At 53.1% G+C, this 11,075-nt stretch overlaps 1 long non-coding RNA gene across 1 annotated transcript in view; it reads left to right on the forward strand.

Annotated features, from left to right (window-relative positions):
* LOC111522918 overlaps positions 1-8,165 on the forward strand; it is a 19,806-nt gene extending 11,641 nt beyond the window's left edge. The window contains exons 6-7 of the long non-coding RNA XR_002725366.1: positions 726-863; positions 6,740-8,165. This is a non-coding gene — a long non-coding RNA (uncharacterized LOC111522918). The remainder of the gene's footprint in view (positions 1-725; positions 864-6,739) is intronic.
* The last annotated feature ends 2,910 nt before the right edge of the window (positions 8,166-11,075 follow it).

Below are 11,075 nucleotides of genomic sequence, written 5' to 3' on the forward strand. Positions count from 1 at the left end.
AATAATAATAATAATTAAAAAAAATTCCAGACAGTTCAGCCAATACTGACTAAGTGCTGAGACCAGTTCCAAACTTTCTGTCTCTGGAGGAATTTGCTTCCATCTGGATGCCTGAAACAGTATTTTACTTCACCTCCTGTGTCACCGGCAGCAGTCCTGGGAGCCTTGGGGAGGAGGTTGTTGGGAGAGCCAGTTCACAGCCTCTCCATAACCTTTTAGCCACCCCGGTGCTGGGCAGCCAGGGTGTGGGCTTTTGACTGAATGTTCTCGCCCTCCCGCATTCATTACACCATTGTCAGTGTGTGTGTCTGGGGCTGCCTCTGGATGTGTGTGTGTGTGTTTTTGTGTGTGTCTGTGTGTCAGTGTCAGGCTATGTGTGTCTGTTTCTGTCGGCTTGTCTAGGCGTGCTCAGTGCAACAAGGAGCTGGGGGAGGTGGCAGTAAAGGGGGAGGGCATTTCAAAGCCCAGCTGTCCTCCTCAGGGACCTCAGGAGATGCGTGTGTGTGTGTATGTGCGTGTGTGTGTACGTGTGTTTGTGGATTTTTTTCCATACTGCTCATTGTGTGAGGCTGCATGCGAGTGTCTGACCAGGTGTGGTGTGAGCAGCCGCTGGGCTGGGTGAGCCCCATCTGCTGTGAGCTCCCAGACTTGCCTTCTAGCCCTCTGCCGCCATCCATGGTGAGCCTCTCCCTTCGCAGCTCACCGTCTCCTCTCTAATTTATTAGCTGGAAAGGAGGAGAACATGAAACGTTGCTTGAAGACAATGGCCGAGACAGCAGGTCCCACCCTGCACAGCCGCCAACATCTCTTCCCTCAGCCTTGTCTCCTCTTCTGCAGTTGGGATCTGCACATTTAGGCCTGAAGTAAGAATAAAACAAGCCCCCAAACCACCCTATTAAAAAATGTGCCTGGCCTTAGATGTGCAGAGGTAGCTATAAACTGTTGAAGGTGGGAGAGGTCAATAAAATGAAGGTTCGAGCCTTCTACTCTGGGGCCCCCCACCTCTGAGTCCCAGCACTTCCCCCCAGCTCCAAGCCAGGTTGGAAGGGGGCAAGGGGCCCAAGGCAGCTGCAGGGGCTGTGTTAGTAAACACTTTCCTGGGTTCCCATTTTCTGTACACCCCCCACCCTTCTCTACTCCCTGATGCCCCGTTATACACTCCCACCCCCCAGCATCCCCTTTTCTGTGGCCTGCACAATGAGCTCATTGTCCCGGGTGTGATTTGAATAAGGGATCGGTGGGCCTGTTCCCAGCATTGTCCAAGGGGCTGGGAAAAACCCCAGCGCAGGCAGGAGGACCAGACCAGACAGAGACAGATGCCTAAATTAGCAACAAAGCTTTGTGCACGTCCCCTGGACAAGGGCTCGCCTTGTTTGCGTGGACTCGAGGGTGTGGAGCTGGCCGGCTGCTCGCATGTCTCCCCATGTTAATTAGTTTTGCATGCATGTCTGAGAAGGTGCCAGGGGAGATGTGTTTGCCTTTCCCCGGGAGGGGGCCCTGTTTGTGGCTGGCCAGTAGCCTGGAGGCCTGGAGCTGGGAGGGGCTGGGCCTACCTGGAGAGCCAGGCTCTGAGCCTGGCCAGGGAATTGCGGCTTTCCCATCCTATAGTTCTGTCTCTCTGCCCTCTGGGAGGCCTGGCTTTGCTCCCTATGCCTTCTTCCCGCCACCCCTCCATGTCTGAAAGTTGGTCAGCTCTGACTGCTGGGACTCACTGGCTTCCTCCCAGACCCAGGCCAGTGCCTGTCCATCTGGCAGCCTGTCTCTTGCGACACAGGGCCCCTTGGGACCGGGCAGCAGAAACAGCCAGTCTGGACTCTTCTCCGTCCCCGAGCCAGATGGCCAGTCTGCTGATCGCATTACGGCCTCCCCTGTCCCCAGACCCCTGCCGCCTGTGGTTGGACCAGGATCTTGTGTGGGATATGATAGAGAAGCTCCCTTTTAGGACCTCATAGAGGCCTGGCCTGAAAGGAAAGGGGTCTGGTAGACAGGGCATAAGGCATGTCCTTGCTACCGGTTTCTATGTGACCTCAGGCAGGCCAAGTGACCCCAACTCCTGAATCTTAGTTTTCTTGTTGGCAAGAGGAGTGAGTTGAACTTCAGGAATCTCTTGGCTCTCTTCTAGCTCAGAAAGCCTCTGATGGTGGTAACAGTGGTGACCATTTCAAAACTATGTTGATTTAGCATTCGCTAATTTAGCACAATGACAGGAATGGGACTAATGAATTCTGGCTGGGGTGGAGGGGAGTGCTGCAGGAAAGATTTCATCCCTGTTGATATTTAGTGCGGGCTCCTGTTTTCGGAGTGTGGGGAGGACCAAGAGCAGGCAGAGCCTGTCTTCCCAGGTCTTCACAGAGGAGCTCTTCCTCATCCCTAACCTGCAGTGGTGAGAAGCAGACCCTGGTTCTCTGCACAGAGACTGCCAAGCAGAAGGGAGCTTGGCAGTGGCAAAGGAGAAGCTGGAGGGAGAGCAGCTGCTGGCCAGGGCCCTAGGTGTGTCCTGGTTGCCCCCTGCAGGTCCTAGGACGGGGTTGGTGGGGATGGGCAGGGGACAGGGCTGAGAAGGGTCAGGGTTCATCTGGGAACTTCAGAGTTCCCACCTCTCCACAGCCCTTCAGAATAACCCCAGGTGGTGGGTGAGGAGTGGGATGAAGCATCACCCTGCTGTTTAGTGCAGGGGTCTCAGGTAAAGTGTCCAGGGGGTCTGGTTCCTTCTTTGCCAGCCTCCCAATCTCTGTCACCCTCCCACTCTCTCATCAGGTGTTGTGGGATGTACCTTGCACTGGGGCCAGGCAGCTGACCAGAGCCACCCACAAGGAGCCTTAGGAATTAACCTCAGGTAGCCACTCAGGCCAGGCAGGGGAGAGACCCTGGACCTCCCTTCCAGCAGGGACCTTCCTTCCCATGCCGCTGTGCCAGCCAGTTCCCATACGCAGTGCACTTGTTCCTTCCATCTGGGCTGCCTTTTTTCTCCCCGCCTCTCTCTCTCTTATTTCTGTTTCTGGGGGGCCTCTCTTTCTACCCCTTTCCCTGTCTCCCTGAACTGCTCCTCACTCAAGCTGGATAACTGGTGGTATAGTCCAAAGCTCAAGAAGAAAAGAAGATAGAAGTTAGCGCTTCATGGCAGGGATAGAGTGAGAGAGTTGCCTACAGTATGGGTTGGGAGAAGAGGCAGGGCAGCAGGGCCTTGGGAGAGCTGCCCACTGGCCTCCCTGCCCCTCCCCATTCCTACCTCCCAGGGTTTAGCCGCCTCAGCTGTAGCTCTGAGCTCCTTAATCTGGTGATCCTTGTGGTGCTGGGGGGCAGGCTGGCAGAGGCTTTAGGAGGTGACAGGGGATCTTGGGAGTTGCACTCTGCTAACAGAGTGTCATGCAAAGCTGGAGAATCACATTCCGAGCGCAGCTCCCACTCCTAAGGCAGTGGCCCGGCAGGGCTGGACCCAGCACAGGTGGTACCCAGTGGAGGGCTGAGGCACAGACCCTGCATGCAGTCGGGCGTCACCTCCTCTTTGTCCCTCAGGAGGAAAGTTCCCAAGATTAGGGCTTTCTGGCCCTTTCTGCATGGCTAAATTTTTATTGTTCGGTAGCTGCCCCCACCCTTACCCCAGCCCCCAAATCCTCTGGCTGCCAATCCCAGTTAGAAGAAGTCTTTGTAAGTTGCAGGTATCATCCCCCTGGTCAGCCAGGAATATGCTGTTGGGTTAGTCGGGGGTGGGGATTGGTCTAGAACTAAGCAAGTATGCTGGGTGGAATGGCTTCCCTGCCTAGATGAGCAGGGGAGAGAACCCCTGAGATGAACCCCTGATTCTCTCAGCGATGGGCCCTGAGAGAAGCCAGGAGAGACAGGAAATTGAGGTGGGGGTGTGAATGCAAGCCCGAGTGGTTCTGAGGCATCCAGCTTAGCAGAACCGGGGCAGCCCCCAGGCCTTGGACCTTGGCTGGAGGGTAGGAACAGAGGAGAAGATGCTGTGGACTGAGGCCCAGGGCTCTGCTTCTGCCATGACTCTGCAGCAGACCCTGGATGTCTCAGAGCCTCCAAACCCTCATTTATAAAATGAGCATCATAATCGCTACCTCCATTGGAGCTGCTATGAAGACTCTTGGGCACATGGGAAACACTCAGTGGGGTTAATTTTTCTTCTCCTTTTCCTTTAGATATGGGGCAGAGATGAAGGAGTTAAGGTTCTGCAGGTCATTTAAGATAGCTGGGATTTGGGCAATGTGGACAGTGGTAACATTCAGAATATTTAACCACATGTACAGGTTGGGCACCAACCAGTTAGAATGACAGCTGGCCCAAACCATCACCCAGGGAGGAGGGCACAGCTGAGCAGAACTTGTCCCTGTGTCTTTCTGCCCCATCATGAGTCCGTTTATCAGCAAGCATACAGACATCCCTTGAGGGCAGCCCCTGAGAAGGTTACAGGATGCGGGATCCTGAGATCTTTGCATTCAAGCAAGTCAGGCCTGCCTAGCATGGGGCACCCTGCCTGACCTGAAAGAGGACCTGGAAGCAGAGGGCGGTCAGCTGAGGGCCTTCCCAGCTCCTGCCCCAAGCTGGCAGCAGACCTGCCACCAGGCTCTGAGGAAGAGCTGCTTCTGTGGGCTCTCGCCATCCTCATGTCCCCTAGAGCTGCCCCTCCTTCCTGTCCCTTCTTCTCAGAAGCACCGTGGGTCAGGATTAGAGGGTCTCTTTGTGCTCTGATCGAATGCCTCATGCCTGTTTCTTAATCAGCCAGGGGACATTCATGGTTTCTGTTATCTGACTATGGAGTATGGGAGTGTGGTGTTGGGGTAGTGTGGAGCCATGTTCTGTCATCGTGGAAAGATTCTGACCTCAAGGCAGGCAGCATCTTCTCCCAGCCCCAGGCTTTCCGAGGCCACACCTGGACACGTGGTGCACTTAGCCAACACTGACTTCTTTTACCTGGCCTATCTCTTTGCCTTGTTGGGTGAAATTAATGGCTGTGACGGCCTAAGGTGGTCTGGTTAAATGACAAGGGCATAGGAAGACACAACTTTACCTAGCTGGAAGTCAGAGATTTGGACTCTAGCCCACTTTTCCACTGAGTGATCTTGGGCAAGCCACCTCCCTTACTGGACCCAGAAAAGTAGCATTGAGCTAGTGCAGTGGCTTACACCTGTAATCCCAGTAACTGGGGAGGCTGAGGTAGGAGGCTCTCTTGAGGCCAAGAGTTTGAGAACAGCCTGAATTTGTGAACAGTGAGACCCTATTCTTAAAAAATGAAAAAATTGGCCGGGCGCGGTGGCTCAAGCCTGTAATCCCAGCACTTTGGGAGGCCGAGACGGGTGGATCACGAGGTCAGGAGATCGAGACCATCCTGGTCTACACGGTGAAACCCCGTCTCTACTAAAAAATACAAAAAAACTAGCCGGGCGAGATGGCGGGCGCCTGTAGTCCCAGCTACTCGGGAGGCTGAGGCAGGAGAATGGCGTAAACCCGGGAGGCGGAGCTTGCAGTGAGCCGAGATCGCGCCACTGCACTCCAGCCTGGGTGACAGAGCTAGACTCCGTCTCAAAAAAAAAAAAAAAAAAATGAAAAAATTAGCTGAATGTGGTGGCATGCATCCATAGTTCTGGCTACCTGGGAAGCTGAGGCAGGAGGATCCTTTAAGCCCAGTAGTTCCAAGGCTGCAGTGATCGGACTACTGCACTCTTACCTGGATGACAGAGCAAGATCCTATTTCTTAAAAAAGAAAAGGAGCATTGAGTAAGATGGTATCTGAGGTCCCTTTTAGCCCCTGCATTTTTTCATCTGGGAGTTCTTCCTGCTTCTTCTACTCTGCTATCTGCCAGTAACCCCTGCTCCCAGCCCCCTGGCTTACAGGAAACACAGTTAGCTTTGTCCTGTTCAAGCTGGCCTGGGATGCAAGGAGGCACCATTACCTAGAGGCTACAAAACTGAAAACCCAGCTCACTGCTGGCAAGGGGCATGGGGCTGGGCAGTGACCCGTTCTGGAGCAAGACTTGGGCAGAGAACATGAGTCTCACCTAGGTACGCTCCCAGCCTCTAATCTGGATACTTTTGTCCTTTCTTCTACTTCTCTTTGCTCTGAATGGTGTTTGCCTTGGTGGCTTTGTTTGTTCAGGTGGCCCTCAAGGTGGGTTTGCAGTGTTCTTCTTGGGACTTGCCCCATTCCGCTTCCCTAGGCCAGAACCTTTAGACTCAAAAGCTCCAATCCCTGAGAAGCAACCATGGGGGAAACACTACTTTGTGGTGCTGACCCCTCTCCGCAGCACCCCAGCTAGGCGGCTCTTCCACTGGTACAGCTGATACACAGATGTGGGCTCAGCATCTTATATGACTGGCGTGACCTTGGGCCAGCTCCTTAGCTTCTCTGATCCTCTATTTCCTTATTTCTAACATGAAGATAACCACACCTTTCTCATAAAGTTGCAGTGAGGCATAGAAATAACACAGATAAAGTACCTCGAAATGATATTCTGTCTTACCTCCTCGTGCCAGCTGTACCCAGAGGCTTCAAAGGCCACAGACATAAACGCTTAACTTTCCTGACCTCTTGCCTTTGAGTTTCAGGACTGCCCTGCTGGGGAAGTGCTGAGACAACCTTGGAGGAGCGCCTCCCCCCAGCCCACTGCCCCTCTTTCCCCAGGGGGCAGAAATACCTAATTTCAGCCCTAATAATACCTGAATGAGATTTATAGGACACCTTCCTCCCCAGAGTGCAAAGCTTCTCACATATTATTTCTCTTATCTTTAGATTGTCCTATGAAGTGAAGTATGATCGGACAACCTCTTTTCAGCTTTTATGAAAATGGAGACAGAGGAACTGTGGCTCTTGCCAAGGTCACAGGATTGGAACACAGAGCCAAGCCACCCCAGGACATGCAAGAGCCTCAGAAGGGAAAAAGCCCAGCAGGAAGGGAGAACAAGTAGCCTCTGTTCTGAGGTTGTAACAGCCAGGGACCAGGATGGAGGAAGAGGACCCCGTAATCCTGCCTATCTGGGACTTGGCAGGGGACCTGGGAAAATGTACCCCAACCCATCCCTCAAGGGCCTTTGCCTTTGGCCCATTGGCCTAGCATCTCCTTCTTCACTATGTCTGTTCTTGTCAGATCTGTTTGGGTCTGAGGTGCATGGAACATTCTGGGTAGGCCTCCAGCAAACGGAAGCTCTTCACCGTGTTTCCAGCCTAGGACCAAGGGCAGCACACTGGCAAAGTTGCCAAAGCAAGGGACTCCAGCCTTCTAGGAGTTAATGACTCCCTCTCCCCAGCTGTCCTCCCCTTGGTGCTCCTCTTCCTCCCTCCTCCTGCTCACAGCAGGCAGGGCCTGGACCCGGGAGCCATGCTGCTGTGCTGTTGCCAGGGGAGCCCGGAGGCAGATCTGAGCTATGCAGGGAAAAGGCCCGGCCTGTCAAAGTGTCTGAGATGAACCGCCGCCGTCCCTGTGCAGCTGGGCTCAGACGTGTCTCAGCTCTTGTTCTGTGCCTGAGAATGGCGAAACCCAGTGAGGTTCAAGGGCAAACTCTATTCATTAGTCAGGGGTTCTTGACGTCCCGTCTCTCCCAGGGATGGGTTCCCCCCCTTCCTCTTTCTCCCCCTCCTATGACACATTCCTGGGTGCCTTTGGTGAGGACTACACACCCTCCTCCTGCCTAGCCCCCTTTCCAAAGGCCCCTGAATAAACTCCCCGCAAGGAGACCAGGCAGGGCAGAGACAATGGCTGCAGGAAATCATTCAGGCGGGACATGCTGGCCTGCCCTCCACCCAGTCCCCCTGTGGGCCCCACTCCCTTCTGATTCAGGGCACCCTTGGGCCCCTAGCCTATAGAGGCCTGGATAGGAAGAAACCACCGGGAACAACCCTAAGGACATGTTAGTCCAGTGCCATTCTCCGCTGGCTCTGTGGGTGCCTTTGTGGCCTGCACCAACTGGCAGGCTAATTTTGTGGTTTCTGTACCATCACGTGCCTATTTTAAGACACTCTCAAGCACTGTCAGTTGGGGAGTGTAAATTCTACAGTATTTTCTGAAATGTGGCAATATCAAAATGTAAAAGGCAAATATACTTGGTCACAAAAATGACACTATTTACTCTGTGGGCATATTTGTAAAAGTTCCCAAAGAATTACATACAAGGATGTTCATCAGAGCATTTCTTTTGAAGAGTGTAAAGCAATGGACATGAACCTATGGTCTGTTCATACTGTGGAATACCTATGCAGCTGTAAAAGTCAGTGTGGTAGATCTCCGTATATGAGTTGATGTGGAAGGTTGGCCAGTTCACATGATAAGGTGAATAGAATAAGTTACAGAACAGGCTGTGGAGTATGATCTTTGTAGATGTTTAAAAGTGAGTCATAAGTATGCTTATATGCGGAAGTATGTACTGGAAGGCCACCTCTAGGGAGTGGGCATGGGGGAATGCACTCTTCTATACTGTTCTGTTTTCTTTTCGTGCTCCTAAGATACTTTTATTGAAAGATGTAGGCCGGGCGCGGTGGCTCAAGCCTGTAATCCCAGCACTTTGGGAGGCCGAGACGGGTGGATCACGAGGTCAGGAGATCGAGACCATCCTGGTCTACACGGTGAAACCCCGTCTCTAGTAAAAATACAAAAAACTAGCCGGGTGAGGTGGCGGGCGCCTGTGGTCCCAGCTACTCTGGAGGCTGAGGCAGGAGAATGGCATGAACCCGGGAGGCGGAGCTTGTAGTGAGCTGAGATCCGGCCACTGCACTCCAGCCCGGGCGACAGAGCGAGACTCCGTCGCAAAAGGAAAAAAAAAAAAAAACAAAATGTAAAGGGTTGTTTAGTATAATAGGCTTAACTTCTATCAACTAACTTGGCGTGGGTGCTTTAAGAGGGTGGTAGTGATGTTACTGGAGAAAGTATCCCACAATTACTGGTGGCTTCAGCCATGGGCCATTTTGGGGCCTAATAATCACATATCATCATGGTTGCTAGTGTTAATCGAAAACCTACTAAGTGCCAGGCTGACTGTCTCTGGGTCTTGCTTATGTGGGTATCATTATTCCATTTTCACCAAATCAAAAGAGGTTAATTGGTTTGTTGGAGCTCCTCTGCAGGTGAGGGGCAGAGCCAGGAGCTTGGCTAGGGACAGGGGAGGTGGGTGGGGGATGGTGGCTAGATCTTGGCTCTCAGTTTCATTCCAGGCAGACATTGCCCCTCTGCCATGAGGACCTGCTTGTTTGGGGGAGGAGGCCTTTGGAGGCACCGGGGTCATGCCAGGTGTTGGACATGGTGAACTGGGAAGTGTCCCCATTTGGCCATAGCCCAAAAGTGTCACCGTGCCGGGGCGTGGGGAACAGGGCTGTGAATGGGCCTATTTGCATAAGCAGCATGTGTCTGGAGAGAAAGACATCACAGAGCAGAAGAGGTGCGGGTGCCCAGTAGGGCAATTGCCACCCCTACTTCATCCCTGAAAGAGTAAATGGCCTGGAAAGTGTCTCTGAGAGGTAATGCTGCACACCACCCTCCCTGGTGGCACTGGGTCAGGCTACACCTGCCTTAGGTCGGGGGCTGCAGCAGCCTGCAGAGCTCTCAGTAGTGCCTCAGTAGCCTGGGAGGGAGCAGGGGCAGGGGGCAGGAAGAGGCGTAATGGGGCTGTCCAGAGGGGTCTGGGAAACCTGGTCCCTGAGGCCTGGGCACAGCTACAGTCACTTCAGATTGGCTGTGGGGCCAGTGGACTGGGAAGGAAAAAAGCATTAAAAGTGACTAAGTGCAGAAGGCTGTCAGGTCCCAGGTCACATGCCTTAGTGCAGTGACTCCTCATCATTTTATGGTGTGTGGGTGTCATTGGTACACCCATTTTGCAGATGAGGACACTGAGGGCCAGAAAAGTTAAGTTACATGTCCTAAGTCACACAGCTTGTAAGTGCCAGAACTGAGATCAAAACCAAGTCTCTTTGACTTTGAAGTCTGTACTCTGACTCCAAAGAGATCCTGTTTGGTTTGGCCACTTATAGGAGGTCCCTAAGTGCCCACTGCAGACTCCCCTTGCCAGTGCCCACATATAGAGACATTAACCCCTGCCCTGCAGGGTCACCTCAAATAGTCTTTTAGCTGGGCTTCTCCCACAATTCCACCTAATGCCATCCCCTGGGTTTTGCCCAAAGCTGGACTGGGCAGCGGGGTGAGAGGAGGGGTTTACAGGGTTACAGAACCTCATACAGATTGGAGCCCATGGCTGCTGGTCATCTGCATTCCTGCAGGATTGGCTGTTCCTTGGGGTCCTTGGCAGGAAGATGAGGATGCTCCCGAGGCCTGCTCCAGTGCTTCCCGGAGGCTGGCCTGGTGGGCTCTGGAAAGACTGAGGCTGGAGAGGCAGAAGTAGGAGAGCAGCAATGGCACTCAGGTAGCTTGAATCACCAGGACCCTTCCACGCCCCACAGGTCCTCCTGAGGGAGTACTAGGGCATCCTCTGGGAGAGGTCTCTTCCTATGCTGTGAACCCCCTGCCTTTCTTGCACCCTACAATGAATAAATTTTCTTTGCAAAGCCTTCCATGTCTCTGGTCAGTTTTTCCAGGAGGACATGAGTGAGGAAAGTAGCACTCTGCCACCAGCAAAAACAACTCTTCATGTCTTGGGGTGTGGTGGGGACCCTGGTATGGGTGCAAAGGATGGAGCAAGAAGTCTTACAAGGCTTGGAAAGTCTGTCTTCTTGACCTGAGCTAGGGTCATTTGGGCAAGAAGTGAAGGTCATGGCCAGTGCAAGGCCTATCTTGCCTTGAGGGTGCCCTGCCCTCAGGAGAGGGGTCCTGGAGGTTCTAGATTGGGGGCTAGCCCCCACACTCCTCCTCAACTTCCATCAGTGTCTTCTCATGTAATTCTCACAATGACTCCGTAAGACTGAATTCTATATTATAGACTAGGAAACAGAGGCTCAGAAAGACTAAGAAATAGGCAAAGCCACACAGCTGGGAAGCAGTGGAGTGGGCCTCCAGATCTCATCTCTGTGACCAGAATGGGATGCGGGGGTGGGGGGTGGTGAGTCTCTTGAAAGCCCCTGGTAAGTTTTTTCATGTGTGAGCTAATTCACAACCCTGGTTTCATCACAGCATTCATTCTCACAAGGC

Source organism: Piliocolobus tephrosceles, chromosome 6, assembly GCF_002776525.5.
Source record: "Piliocolobus tephrosceles isolate RC106 chromosome 6, ASM277652v3, whole genome shotgun sequence".
In the NCBI taxonomy this organism is placed as follows: Eukaryota; Metazoa; Chordata; class Mammalia; order Primates; family Cercopithecidae; genus Piliocolobus; species Piliocolobus tephrosceles.